At 45.7% G+C, this 16167-nt stretch overlaps 1 pseudogene; it reads left to right on the plus strand.

Annotated features, from left to right (window-relative positions):
• The window catches only part of LOC115133111 (filamin-C-like), a 99443-nt pseudogene that overhangs the window by 82714 nt on the left and 562 nt on the right, over positions 1-16167 (plus strand).

Below are 16167 nucleotides of genomic sequence, written 5' to 3' on the forward strand. Positions count from 1 at the left end.
GTCCCTCCCTCCCCATCTAGGGGTGCTGGTACAGGGGGTCTGGGTCTGGCCATCGAGGGTCCATCAGAGGCTAAGATGTCTTGTAAGGACAATAAAGATGGCAGCTGCAGTGTGGAGTACATCCCCTTCACCCCGGGAGACTATGACGTCAACATTACCTTCGGAGGCTTGCCCATCCCAGGTACTTTGTGGAAAGAATTTAAACTATTCTTGATTGGGTTGATAAAGAGTTTTGTTAGTGTTATGGAAGATGTTTTGATTGGTCTCGGCTTTCTAAAAGGTACGCGTATCGATGTACACTAGACCTGTATATACCACATGCTATACGTATGGAATGAGAATGTTTCGCTTGGTCAGAGAGGATGAAGTGAAGCGAGATGTTTACTCTGCCCAAAATCTGTCTGTCCAATGAATTTTTGTATGGAGGTCAGAGAGAGTTTAATTGAGTAACTCAAGTTGAAGGCCGGCCGGGGTACTGGAGGCTGCCTTTAGCAACTAAATTACCCTTACAACTTCTTCTGTGTGCAATTTTAAAATAGTCGGTTCAAGGACATGCATCTGTTCTATTTTGAAGCAATTATTGGAACTATGATTATTCTTTAAATTTCTATGGCATGTTGTAAAAATGCAGATCTGCCCTCTCATTGGCTAGAATGATCCCATCTGATCTCGTCTTCCCCTGCTTGCTTTCCATCTTTGAGGACATGTATTTCCATTGTTAGAGCGGTCACTCGAATATCTTGTCAATACAGGGCCTGTTTAACACATGCTGCAAGTATGTAATGAGAATGTTTTGTTTTGTAAGGGCTTTCAAAGAGATACATAAACCAATGAATACTCATCAATGTACACTTAACCTGTATACCTATAAGTGTGCAATTCCATCCTCTCTGTGTGTGTGTGTGTGTGTGTGTGTGTGTGTTGCAGGGAGTCCTTTCCGTGTGCCAGTGAGAGAGCTGGTGGACCCAAGTAAGGTGAGGTGTTCAGGCCCAGGGCTGGGTAGTGGAGTCAGAGCCCATGTTCTTCAGACCTTCACTGTGGACACCAGCAAGGCTGGCCTCGCCCCTCTGGGAGTGGTGCTGTACGGACCAACTGGTAAGAGGAGAGAGAAAGAGAGAGACACACACACACAGACACCCCCCTCCCTCTGCACACACCAAATAGCTTTCGTTTTAAGGTTTCAGACTGTGATCAATATTTAATTACTTCCCACCTCAGGAGTGGCTGAGCCAGTGAACATCACAGATAATGGAGACGGAACACACACAGCGACCTACACACCGGCCAAGGACGGCCCGTACACCGTGTGTGTGAAGTACGCTGACCAGGAGGTCCCTCGCAGGTCAGAACAGCAGGAGGAGGAACCAAACTGTGATCACAGAGAAACATCTGATGTTTTCATCAAATCTTTGTACTGACTACGCAATGTTTTCATCCCTCTGTCATTCTCTCTTGATGCTCTTTTCCTTTCTTGAAGTGGAAATTCAGTTGAACTGAAACATTTAAATCCTTGAGAGATTGAAATCTTATGTCTTGCTTGATCTTTCATAAACCGTTCAGTCGTGACACTCACTTTCTTTCAAATTATGTTTTTCTCTCTCTCTGCAGTCCGTATAAGATCAAGACATTGCCTGCTCATGATGCCAGTAAGGTGCGTGCCAGTGGGCCAGGTTTGAACGCCCAGGGTGTGCCTGCCAGCCTGCCCGTGGAGTTCACCATCGATGCCCGCGATGCTGGCGAAGGTTTGCTCACTGTGCAGATACTGGTGAGTCACCTCTTCCTCTGTCACGTCCTCTCTAGACAGGAAACTCTCATACACTGTGAGCTCAGCCATTGAAATCCCTATTTAAAACCTCAAATGCTTTTTCTTTAACCTTAAGATGATAAACATCTCTTCAAGCTCCCTGTTATGATTCATACTTATTACCAATTTGGACATTTCTACCTTATTTTCTTATTGTGTGATTCAAAAAAAAAAAAACATGTCAAGTCAGCCCCTCCACCCATTCTATCCATTCCTTTCTCTCTCCCCCTCCCTGATCTGGGATGTGGTTGGGTTGTGGCTGTGACGTGTCTGCCTGTTGACTTGTCTGCAGGGTCCGGATCGGTCCAGGCGCGAGGCCTCAGTGTTTGTGGAGGACTGGGGCAGGAGGGTATGGGAGAAGCATATAGTCAAGGGGACCATACCCTTCAGTATTCTTAAGAAAGGCTCCGTAAGGCCTGCTCTTCCTTTTTCTGGCCTCTTCTCTTTCACCCCTCCCGCTGTCTGCCGTCTCCCCTCGCCCTCTTGTTCCCTTTTCGTCCCCTTCTTCCCTAGTCCCCTCGTTCCTTTATCCCTTGTCTTTTTTTGTACTTGCTGAGGACCCTGGGAGGATTATTTTGTCATCTCTGTCTCCTTTCACTCTCCTCTCTTCTTACTGTGAGAGAGGAGGGAAGGGATTGTAGACCAGATCAAAAGAGATTGTAGACCAAAGTTAAAACAATGCATAAACAAAGGATTAACTTGGCTGAAACTTCACTGAAACAATTGTGGTTCTGTGATGAGTTGGGACAGTACACATCAGTACAGGGAGGAACAGGGATCTCTTGGATGTTGGATGTTTGAAAGTGAACGTTTCTCCTAAGCAGTAGTACACATGAAAGACATTCTCCATCCCCTCTATGTCCCTCCTCCCCAGTCTGTGTGGACTGACCTCCATTGGGTTTGGCTAATTGGCTAATGTGGTTTCCTTTATCCCACTAACTGTAGAAAATGGCGCTTCCCTAAACACAGCACCATCCATTTTCAAAGATAATCACTCCCATTGTTGCATTGTGCACAGATTAGTGTAGCGTCATGTTGAAAAGATGACATATATAGAAAAGTTACAGTTTACATGAGTACACACACTCACCCACTCATACCATATCCCTATACCTGTAGGACCCAGAAAGCAAGCCGAAAAAGGCCAATATCCGTGACAACAGAGACGGGACGTACACGGTGTCCTATGTACCAGACATGGCAGGGCGCTACACCATCACTATCAAGTATGGAGGAGACGAGATTCCCTACTCACCCTATCGTATCCATGCCCTGCCCATTGGAGACGCCAGCAAGTGTCTGGTCACAGGTCAGTGAGAGGACTACATGTAAATGTATATCTATACTGTATATCTCTATGGAGGAAGGCCTGGATAATTATTGCTCTGATGAAGTAGCTTGAGTGGGTTTAACCCATGAGGCACCATAAACAATGGTTTTATTTTCTATTTACAGTTTCCATCGGAGGACATGGATTGGGTGAGCATTTCTAAACATGTTAATTCTTCTGAAAACTAGCATGCATATCAGTATATGTACAGCATGTGATTATATTGACTTGATGTTAGTGATGACGGGATAGTTTCAGTAGTTTTGTATGGTCTCCTTACATGTCAATCACTCTCGACAGGTTCAGGCCTCGGACCCACCATCCAGATCGGCGAGGAGACCGTCATCACCGTGGACGCAAAAGCTGCTGGGAAGGGAAAGGTGACCTGTAAGGTGTCGACGCCAGATGGGGCGGAGCTAGACGTGGACGTGGTGGAGAATTCCGACGGAACGTTTGACATCTACTACACGGCTCCGGAACCCGGGAAATACGTCATCACCATCCGCTTTGGAGGAGAACACATTCCAAACAGCCCCTTCCACGTGGTGGTGAGTACTTTCTGGTACTACAGTGCGCACGGAATCATGGGTACTGTAGTCCTTACCTGAATTTGTTGGGAAAGTGGTGTTTGTTTGTTAAAGTGTTGTGTGACAATGTTGTGTGATCTCTAGGCTGGTTCCCATACTGTAGGTTTGACTCATATCACATAACAGTAATTACAAACGGTGGTTTGAGCCCTGAATTCTGATTGGCTGAAAGCCATGGTATATCATACCATATACAACAGGTTTTTTTGTTTTTTGTTTTACAATAAGGCTCCTCTGGGGTTTGTGATATGTGGCGAATATACCACGGCGTTGCATCGTGCGTAAGAATAGCCCTTAGCCGTGGTATATTGGCCACATACCACACCTCCTTGGGCCTTATTGCTTAAATGTATTACACAGTTCTATGATAACATAGGAGTTGCGCATGGTGTGCCACTTACATGAACCTACGATAATCCTGGAGGATTACTATAACTGTGTACGCATGGTGATTTGTAAGTTACCCATAGAAATACGATGAGTAATTCGTCGATTTCTATGACGTTTTCCTAAACGTGTGTCTTACCCTCCCCACCAGGCCAGTGATACCGTCCCTATAATAGAGGAACCGTGTGACAAGCTCCAGTTACAACAGCCCTACCAGGCCTACCAGGGCTACCCCCCTCACTGGGTATAAACCTACCCCAAACCCCGCCTCACCCCACCCCACCCTGCCAGCACTTACCTCCACCTCACCTCCACCCTCTCCTTCAGCTTACCCACCTCCTTCATATCCCAACGCCATGAGTCCTACTTTACTTTCCATGCACATCTCAAAAACTGTGTTGCTTGTCCTCAGATGCTGTTCGCAAAGAATCATTGTATGTCCACTTCATTTCTGTTTTGCTTGTCTACTTTATGGCGATAGCCATTGAGCATCTATATGTCTGTTGTGTGTGCGCGGGTCGCTTTTCGCATCGCTTTGACTGTTTTTCTTTCAGCTTATCTTCATACCGCTCAGGCCTTCAAAGCCTGGACTCTCGCCTGTCCTGTCTGCCCAGAGTCAGGGCCTTTGTCTGGGCTGTGCTTTCACCTCCATCCCCTCGTACTGTCCCTGAGCAGAGATATAGACCAGAATGCCAATGTTAATTTCATAATTTCCCTTTCATAGGCCACAGAGGAGCCCGTCACCCCCGGCGATATCATGGAGCCTATGCTCCGCCCCTTCAACCTGGTCATTCCGTTCACCGTTCAGAAGGGAGAGATCACAGGTGAGATTTAACTGATGTCTGACAATTGTGTGTGTGGTGTTTCCTGTGTTATGAATGATAATAATTTACCTGTGTATGTGTGTGTGTGTGTTTCCAGGTGAGGTGCGAATGCCCTCAGGTAAGACAGCCCGTCCTAACATCACAGACAACAAGGATGGGACAGTCACAGTGAAGTACGCCCCTACAGAGAAAGGCCTGCACGAGATGGACATCAAATATGACGGAAACCACATCCCAGGTACATATTGCATAGAGAAACACACACGCCCATAAACAAACACACACACACACAAATTCAATACAGGAAGTAGATCTATAATTGGTCGTTTCATACTGTTCCATCACAGGAAGTCCCCTCCAGTTCTATGTAGATGCCATTAACAGTGGTCATGTGACAGCCTATGGTCCTGGTCTGAGCCACGGCATGGTCAACAAACCTGCCACCTTCACCATCGTCACGAAGGATGCAGGGGAAGGTAAGGAACTAAACAAAATAATACCATACACTACTGTGCTATGGTCAAATTCTATCATGGTATTAAAAATGGTATTCAACAAAGTCTTCAATCCCTTTCCACTGCCTGATTTTCCTCCATCCCTCTCTCACCCCTTCTGTCTCCCCTGACATTCCCCCATCTCTCCTCACTTCTGCTCTTTCTCTCTCTCTCCTCTCATGTCTAGGTGGTCTGTCCCTGGCGGTGGAGGGTCCCTCTAAGGCAGAGATCAACTGTAAGGATAATAAGGATGGAACCTGCACTGTGTCCTACCTTCCCACTGTACCAGGAGACTACAACATCATCGTCAAGTTTGACAACAAACACATCGCCGGCAGCCCCTACACTGCCAAGATCACAGGTAGTGTGTGTGTGTGTGTGTGTGTGTGTGTGTGTGAGAGATAGGAATATGCAACAAGGCTAGAGCAAGCCAAAGGTTGTAGTCATTATATGCATTATTTGCTTTTCATTTTCTCGCCTTCATTCTTGTTCTCTCCTGTGCGTCTCTCCCCTGTAGGAGATGACACTATGAGGACATCCCAGCTCAACGTCGGCACGGCAACAGACGTGTCATTGAAGATCTCAGAGACAGACCTGAGCAGTCTGACAGCGAGCATCAGAGCACCGTCGGGCAACGAGGAACCCTGCCTCCTCAAGAGACTTCCCAATCGACACATCGGTGAGCCACTCACCAGGCCCGGGTCCCAAAGTTCATCAATCTATTATTTAGTCAGTTACACAACTGTTAGTTGTGTAAACCTCTTTTTTTGTGTCCAAAGAGACCTGGTAAGATAGCAGCAAGGGTAAACGTCTGTATGTTTGAACCATAAAGAGGCACAGATATAGTCATTCCATGTACCTGATTGCGTTCTCCTCTATCCGTCCTCCTCTCTAGGTATCTCATTCACTCCTAAGGAGGTAGGGGAGCATGTTGTGAGTGTGATGAAGAACGGGACGCACGTGACCAACAGCCCCTTCAAGATCATGGTGGGCCAGTCAGAGATCGGCGACGCCAGCAAGGTCAAGGTGTTTGGCCAGGGACTGGTGGAGGGACACATCTTTGAGGTGGCTGAGTTCATAGTTGACACCAGGAACGCAGGTGAGGGTGTTTTCATTGGTATTCATTGGGACAAGTTCACGATTGGACATTATAGAGGGTTAAGATAATATTCAACTTTAGACGTTCAGAAGTTTTAAGTTAGTAGTTTTTGCTGTGTGTGCACTGTAAAAGGGTTGCAGTGAATTTGTCAGTAACTTGCAGGCAGCTCATTGGCAAGTAAGTTACTGCATTTCATATTGCAGTACACCTACTGTTATCTAACTACTGTATCAAAGCAATGACGTAATGACACACAGTACAATACCGTATAATTGACTGTGTTATACTGTAAAACAGTAAATGATACTGTAATCGTAATGAATAAATGGATGGATGAAAATCATTGAGGGGATTAGGATTTGTATTTGACAGTATTTGACTGTAATTACATGTGATTGGTGTAAGGAGATTGGCTGCTACGTAGGTAATGGGTTTTTCTTTACAGCATAGCAATGAATATTTGGTGTTTTATATCACTTGCATTTCTAGAGGCCTTAACAAAAACCACCCACTAGTGGTCAAAAGCTTTTTGGCACTCCAAAAATCCAATACGATACTGTATTCTGTGGGATAGAATTACAGTACACTTAAAGTGCTTTCTTTATAATGTACGGTTAATCCAACATTTCTTTGGGATTTACAATAATATACTGTACTTTTTTTTTACAGTAATTTACAGGTAACAGGCTGCCAGTAACTTACCGCAAAACAAGTTATGGTTTTTACATTGTACCATTCAAAATACAGCAATAATTTCCCTGCCTACAGAATGTTCCCACAATGGACCATCATTTACAATGGACCAAAATGTTTCACATATTTTACTGTTAATAATACTCAAAATGGCTGCATAAATTACAGTTTTCCATTACAATGTGGATATGGCTGGTGTAACCAACACTCATCTTCTACTGTGACATCTTCTCTCATCCCTCTACTCTTCTCATGTCTCTCTCTTTCCCTCCCTCCCTCTTCTCTCTATCAGGTTATGGTGGTCTGGGCCTGTCTATCGAGGGTCCCAGTAAGGTGGATATTAACTGTGAGGATGTGGAGGATGGTACCTGTAAGGTGACCTACTGTCCCACTGAACCAGGAAATTACATCATCAACATCAAGTTCGCCGACCAGCACGTCCCAGGTGAGTTCAGGTGGCCTCGGGTGTCTTACAACATGCCTGTATACAGTTCAGCTCCTATCTAAACAGACTTATCTTGCTATGGGTGGTCTTGCATTTTTTTTTGTCTGATTTGGGTTCCTGACAGGCTGTGATTGGTCTATCCCACAGGAAGTCCTTTCACGGTGAAGGTGTGTGGTGAGGGCAGGGTGAAGGAGAGCATCACTAGGAAGAGACATGCTCCATCCATTGCTACTGTGGGCAGCACCTGTGACCTCAACCTCAAAATACCAGGTGAGAACCGTTATGGTCTGTGTGTGGTCAAGGATTGGGATTCCAAAAAGCCCACTGGCTCCCCTCCTTTCTATCTACCATCCCTCCTTTTCTCTTGTCTTCCTCTCCTTGCACAGTCACATGCTTTCACATACCTTTCTTACACACTGTCGTGACCCCTTGCTTGGTCTTCCTACTGCATAGTTCTATTTTCATCTCTTGCCCTTTCTTCCTCCTTCCCTCCTTCCTTCCCTCCCTCCTTCCACCCTTCCACCCTCTGTAGGTAATTGGTTCCAGATGGTGTCGGCCCAGGAGCGGCATACGCGCACGTTCACGCGCAGCAGTCACACGTACACGCGAACGGAGCGCACAGAGATTAGTAAAACACAGGCGGGGGAGACCAAGCGGGAGGTGCGCGTGGAGGAGAGTACCCAGGTCGGGGGAGACCCCTTCAGGGACGTGTTTGGAGAGTTCCTGGGTAGTCAGAGTCTCACAGGCTTCAGTGGGATACCAGCCACTACCAGACAGCCTCAAGAGGGTGTGTGTGTGACACAAGAGGGTGTGTGAGGCCTGTCTAATGCCGATTAATTGATTCGGAATGTGTGTGTTTTGTGTGGAGTGTCCAATTTGGCTATGCTTTTTTGTTTTAATCCAGAATAATAAATACATCTAGAATACAAATGTATGTCAAACTACTGCTTGATTAAGTTTAATAACAAATATAAAAAAATTGCATGATACAATGATGTATGTAAATAGTCCATTTTACAAATCTGGTGTTAGCATGTCTGGATATTAATGTGTATGCCTTTGTCTGTGTTGAGTTGGGGAGTCGCTCCATGTTTCTCCCATTGTCCCAGATTGGAATTTATAGGAGGGCGTTTAAAGGAGAGAGCACAGATGGAAAATCTGAGCAGTTCATGGCTGTCACCTCTGTGACCCAGCCATCTTACTCTGACATCACACAGAGACAGAGACTGAGCCACACACCGCTGAATCCACATCTCAGTCTGACTAACCTCATACAGTCTCTATGATTCTCTACTGCCCCTACTGATAACCTGAACGTTTGAAGAGTGAGCAGTATTTTGAAGTTTGTCTGAAGCACTTCTCCTCCTTGTGTCCTTCTCCTCTCTCTCTTTCTTCATCCCTCTCCCATATATTTATCTCTCCCCCTACTCTCATTCCCTCTTTTTTTTCTTTCCCTCCTCCCAATACAGGTGACCAGGGGACCCAGGAGATGACGGCCCAGGTGACCAGTCCGGGGGGTAAGACGGAGGACGCAGAGATCATCGACGGCGAGGACAGCACCTACAGCGTCCGCTTCATCCCCCAGGAGATGGGGCCCCACACGGTCAACGTCAAGTACAGGGGCCAGCATGTCCCCGGGAGCCCCTTCCAGTTCACCGTGGGGCCCCTGGGAGAGGGAGGGGCACACAAGGTCCGGGCTGGGGGCACGGGGCTGGATAGAGGAGTGGCAGGAGTGGCAGGTAGGTTGGCAGTAGAGCTCTCTTAGCAAGTGATAGGCTGGGTATGAAGCTTCTGAATAGGAGAGCTTTGCCTTTTCAGTCACTAAATGTAGGGCTATGTTGGGCTTTTGATCAAGATAATGAAACTATCCACATTTTTTTATTCATTTTTTATTTCACCTTTATTTAACCAGGTAGGCTAGTTGAGAACAAGTTCTCATTTACAACTGCGACCTGGCCAAGATAAATCAAAGCAGTGTGACACAAACAGCAACACAGAGTTACACATGGAATAAACAAACATATAGTCAATAACACAATAGAAAAAAAGTCTATATACAGTGTGTGCAAATGATAAGTTAAGGGAGGTAAAGGCAATAAATAGGCCATAGTGGCGAAATAATTACAATTTAGCAATTAAACACTGGAGTGATAGATGTGCAGAAGATGAATGTGCAAGTAGAGATACTGGGGTGCAAAGGAGCAAAAAAATAAAAAAATAACAGCATGGGGATGAGGTAGTTGGATGGGCTATTTACAAGATGGGCTATGAACAGGTGCAGTGATCTGTGAGCTTCTCTGACAGCTGGTGCTTACAGTTAGTGAGGGAGATATGAGTCTCCAGCTTCAGTGATTTTTGCAATTCGTTCCAGTCATTGGCAGCAGAGAGCTGGAAGGAAAGACGGCCGAAGGAGGAATTGGCTTTGGGGGTGACCAGTGAAATATATCTGCTGGAGCGCGTGCTACGGGTGGGTGCTGCTATGGTGATCAGTGAGCTGTGATAAGGCGTGGCATTACCTAGCAAAGACTTCTAGATGACCTGGAGCCAGTGGGTTTGGCGACAAATATGAAGCGAGGTCCCGCTAACTAGAGCATACAGGTCGCAGTGGTGGGTAGTGTATGGGGCTTTGGTGACAAAACGGATGGCACTGTGATAGACTGCATTCAATTTACTGAGTAGTGTTGGAGGCCATTTTGTAAATGACATTGCCGATGTCAAGGATCGGTAGGATAGTCAGTTTTACGAGGGTATGTTTGGCAGCATGAGTGAAGGATACTTTGCTGCGAAATAGGAAGCTGATTCTAGATTTCATTTTGGATTGTGAGTCTGGAAGGAGAGTTTACAGTCTAACCAGACACCTAAGTATTTGTAGTAGTCCACATATTCTAAGTCAGAACTTCCAGAGTAGTGATGCTGGACAGGCGGGCAGGTGCTGGTAGCGATCGGTTGAAGAGCATGCATTTAGTTTTACTTGCATTTAAGAGCAGTTGGAGGCCACGGAAGGAGAATTGTATGGCATTGAAGCTTGTCTGGAGGTTAGTTAACACTGTGTCCAAAGAAGGGCCAAAAGTATACAGAATGGTATCGTCTGCGTAGAGGTGGATCAGAGAATCACCAGCAGCAAGAGCGACATCATTGATGTATACAGAGAAGAGAGTCGGTCCAAGAATTGAACCCTGTGGCACCCCCATTGAGACTGCCAGAGACCCGGACAACAAACCCTCCGATTTGACACACTGAACTCTATCAGAGAAGTAGTTGGTTAACCAGGCGAGGCAGTCATTTGAGAGACCAAGGCTGTTGAGTCTGCCGATAAGAATTTGGTGATTGACAGAGTCGAAAGCCTTGGCCAGGTCTATGAATACAGCTGCACAGTATTGTCTCTTATCGATGGAGGTTATGATATCGTTTAGGACCTTGAGCGTGGCTGAGGGGCACCCATGACCAGCTCGGAAACCAGATTGCATAGCAGAGAAGGTACAGTGGGATTCGAAATGGTCAGTGATCTGTTTGTTAACTTAGCTTTTGAAGACCTTGGAAAGGAAGGATAGGATAGATATAGGTCTGTAGCAGTTTGGGTCTAGAGTGTCTCCCCCTTTGAAGAGGGGGATGACTGCAGCAGCTTTCCAATCTTTGGGGATCTCAGATGATATGAAAGAGAGGTTGAACAGGCTAGTAATAGGAGTTGCAACAATATCAGTTGATAAGAGGGTCCAGATTGTCTAGCCCTGCTGATTTGTAGGGGTCCAGATTTTGCAGCTCTTTCAGAACATCAGCTGGATTTGGGTGAAGGAGAAATGGGGAGGCTTGGGCAAGTTGCTGTGGGGTTGCAGGGCTGTTGACCAGGGTCAGGGTGGCCAGGTGGAAAGCAAAAATGCTTATTGAAATTCTCAATTATCGTGGATTTATCAGTGGTGAGAGTGTATCCTAGCCTCAGTGCAGTGGGCAGCTAGGAGGAGGTACTCTTATTATCCATGGACTTTACAGAACTTTTTGGAGTTTGTGCTGCAGGATGCAAATTTCTGTTTGAAAAAGCTAGCCTTTGCTTTCCTAACTGCCTATGTATATTGGTTCCTAACTTCCATGCTTCTTTCCTCTTTGTATATACTGTATAACTGACTGTCTGTGTTCCTCTGTAGCTGAGTTTAGTATCTGGACCAGAGAGGCTGGTGCAGGAGGTCTGTCCATCGCTGTAGAGGGGCCCAGTAAGGCAGAGATCAGCTTTGAAGACAGGAAGGATGGATCCTGCGGAGTGGCCTATGTGGTGCAGGAACCAGGTCAGACCAATATATTATACACACTACATTCATCGAATGTACACAACAACATACTGGACATATTCTACACCTGAAATCACAAGGTTGACTATGTGCCTTCTATCTCTCTTTCTCTCTCCAGGTGACTATGAGGTGTCCATTAAGTTTAATGATGAGCACATCCCAGACAGTCCCTTCATAGTCCCCATCGCCACTCTGTCTGATAACTCACGCCGCCTTACAGTCACCAGCCTACAGGTTAGAACACACACACACACACACAGGCATACACACACACATATACACTACCTTTCAAAAGTTTGGGGTAACTTAATTAAGAAATGTCCTTGTTTTTGAAAGAAAAACACGTTTTTTTGTGCATTAAAATAACATTAAGTTGATCAGAAATACAGTGTAGACATTGTTAATGTTGTAAATGACTATTGTAGCTGGAAAAGGTTGATTTTTTAATGGAATATCTACATAGGTGTAGAGAGGCCCATTATCAGCAACCATCACTCCTGTGTTCCAATGGCACGTTGTGTTAGCTAATCCAAGTTTATAATTTTAAAAGGCTAATTGATCATTAGAAAACCCATTTGCAATTATGTTAGCACAGCTGAAAACTCAGAGCTCAGATTAAATAAGCAATTAAACTGGCCTTCTTTAGCCTAGATGAGTATCTGGAGCATTAGCATTTGTGGGTTTGATTACAGGCTCAAAATGGCCAGAAACAAATACCTTTCTTCTGAAACTCGTCAGTCTATTCTTGTTCTGAGAAATTAAGGCTATTCCATGCGATTGAATGCCAAGAAACTGAAGATCTCGTACAATGCTGTGTACTATTCCCTTCACAGAACAGCACAAACTGGCTCTAACCAGAATAGAAAGAGGAGTGGGAGACCCCGGTGCACAACTGAGCAAGAGGACAAGTACATTAGAGTGTCTAGTTTGAGAAACAGACGCCTCACAAGTCCTCAACTGGCAGCTTCATTAAATAGTACCCTCAAAACACCAGTCTCAACGTCAACAGTGAAGAGGCGACTCTGGCTAGTGTCTGTGTTCTTTTGCCCAGCTTAATCTTTTCTTTTCATTTGGCCAGTCTGAGATATGTCTTTTTCTTTGAGATTGCTCTTTTGCGGATACTATTTAATGAAGATGTCAGTGGAGGACTTGTGAGGCATCTGTTTCTCAAACTAGACACTCTAATGTACTTGTCATCTTGCTCAGTTGTGCACCAGGGACTCCCACTCCTCTTTCTATTCTGGTTAGAGCCAGTTTGCGCTGGTCTGTGAAGTGAGTAGTACACAGCGTTGTACAAGATATTCAGTTTCTTGGCAATTTCAGACCTTATTCTGATGTCTGTCATTATTAGCGAGGACTGGAATGGTATTATACAGAGGGCAGAGTTCACTGCTATATGAATAGACACACCTGTCATAACCTCTTCTTGGATTTAAACCAGAGGTGGAACGTCATCTATATTTGAGTTGTAAATGAATTTAGAATAGTTTTATTAGTGGATAGATTTGGCAGGCCACTCTAAAATCTATATGCAGTGTGTGTGTGTGTGTGTGTGTGTGTGTGTGTGTGTGTGTGTGTGTGTGTGTGTGTGTGTGTGTGTGTTGAAGTTGGGGGGTGAGATGGTTGGATAATTATTATTATTAGCTGCTTCTGCTTTAGAGGAAATGTGTTACCCCACACCCTGTCATCAGTCTGACCACATGGGGCTTATTAGATCATTGACCTTTAACCTTTGTGATTGAAGGAGATGGGATTGAAGGTGGGCCAGGAGGCGTCGTTCGCGGTGCAGTTGAACGGGGCGAGGGGGTTGATAGATGCTAAGGTTCACACCCCGTCCGGAGCTGTAGAGGAGTGTTATGTTACTGAGCTGGACAGCGGTAAGACATAGCACTTTACAAACTGACGATACAACAACTCACTACTACACAGTACAGAAAATATCCAAGATACTGCCTTTTCCACCAGATTGATTCAATTCCTTTGATAATTAAGAAAATGCATCAAGCAGTACATGCAGTAGTAGTATTTTACAGTAGAGGGCTTGTACAACCAAAGCACCAGGTGCTCATCCTACATTATAAAGAAGTTCATCTCAATTGCATGTCTTGCTAAATGAAAGGTTCAGTAAGTAAATTGTGAATATTGTAACGTGTTGGCCATTTTAACCTTCCCCTTCCTGTTCCTCTGCAGACCAGCACGCCATCCGGTTTATCCCGAGGGAGAACGGAGTCCACTCCATCGAAGTGCGTTTCAACGGGAGCCACATTCCCGGTAGTCCCTTCAAGATCCGCGTGGGAGAGATCGGACAAGTCGGAGACCCGGGAATGGTGTCAGCCTTCGGACCGGGGCTGGAAGGAGGAACCACAGGTATGAGGAACATTGTGTCCTACACACACAAACACATACAATAAGGTAGACAAATACGGTAAGTGTTTATTAGAATTTTAACACCGTTCAGTAATTTGGTCGTTTCAAATACCCACAGAAGGCCTATAGACCACTGTAAGGAAAAATCCACAAAAATGTATAAATTACCAATTTTGGCTCACATGTCTCTTCTAACTCACCTCTGATTGGATGTTTTCCCTGTCCATCTCTGTCCCCTCCTGTAGGCGCGGCGTCAGATTTTGTAGTGAACACGTGTAATGCGGGGTCGGGTGCTCTGTCAGTGACCATCGATGGGCCGTCCAAGGTCAAGATGGACTGTCAGGATTGTCCCGAGGGTTACAAGGTCACCTACACACCCATGGCCCCCGGCAGCTATCTCATCACCATCAAATACGGAGGACCATCCCACATCGTAGGCAGCCCCTTCAAGGCTAAAGTCACAGGTAAGTCCTCTATAGAGCAACGCTACCCAGACACTAACATTTGAGTGTTGAGTCCAGAATGTGTTGATGGAGAGATGGCAAGTGTGTGTACTGGTCTACTAAAGAGTCCTCAGACCTTGCTTGGTGTAATGAATTGGAAGATTCCCTAGCCTCTACACACTCCTATTATATTAGACATGATGTATTTGTCCAGAGGGCACCTAAGCTGTGTGTGTTTATATTTTATATGAGGAGAGATTATGTAACACGCCAGATGTGTTTATAGATCTTACGCAACCCTACTTATGCAATCCCACTCTCTCTTTCCCTCTTCTCTCTTTCTCTCTCTTTCTCTCTCTCTCTCTCTCTCTCTCTCTTTCTCTCACTCTCTCTCTCTAGGTGCTCGTCTCTCTGGTGGTCACAGTCTACATGAAACCTCGTCCGTTCTTGTGGAGACAGTAACCAAGACGTCGTCGTCTTCGTCGTCGATGGGCGTGGCCTATGGCCCTAAGTTCTCTTCGGATGCCAGTAAGGTGGTCTCCCGGGGCGCCGGCCTATCAAAGGCCTTTGTAGGGCAGAAGAACACCTTCACAGTAGACTGCAGCAAAGCAGGTGAGAGGCATTGGTCATACACACAGGTGTGCACACACGCAGACACACAGGTGTGCACACATGCAGACACACACGCAGACACACAGGTGTGCACACACGCAGACACACACGCAGACACACACGCAGACACACACTGTACAAATGCACCCACATACAAAGTGTATACGCGCACATACACTCACACAAATACTTAATGTTGCCGTATTTCTTCCCCTATAGGAACTAACATGTTGATGGTGGGGGTACACGGCCCAAAGACCCCGTGTGAAGAGGTCTACGTTAAACACCTGGGCAACAGGATGTACAACGTCACCTACACCGTCAAAGAACAGGGCAACTACATCCTCATCGTCAAATGGGGGGATGAAAATGTCCCCGGCAGCCCCTTCCATGTCACCGTCCCCTAAAATGGACTCATCCATCCCTTGTACAACCCCCTGCTGTATCCCAGAATGGACTAGTCCAACACCCCCACAGACACACTAAAGATACAACCATTTTTTCCGTCTGTCCAGGGGGGAATTAATTTACCCATCAATGCATTGTGCCAAATTACTCTGATAGGTGACATCACAAAGATCTGAGGTGCCAATCCTACTATGTATGTGCCTCCCCTATTTTCTACGCACCACACACCAACCAGGCATCCTGTTGCTGTTTACTTTCAATGAGAGAGAATGTACAAAGAGAAGTCTAAAGTAAAATCATGTTTTCTGTCTGTATCGACCTATGTTAGTATTTTCAGAGCACAAACACAGTATGTAGTCACCAACATGTGCTTTTTAGCTAGTCCTCCAAAGGT

Source organism: Oncorhynchus nerka, linkage group LG8 (genome assembly GCF_034236695.1).
Source record: "Oncorhynchus nerka isolate Pitt River linkage group LG8, Oner_Uvic_2.0, whole genome shotgun sequence".
NCBI classification, from domain to species: domain Eukaryota; kingdom Metazoa; phylum Chordata; class Actinopteri; order Salmoniformes; family Salmonidae; genus Oncorhynchus; species Oncorhynchus nerka.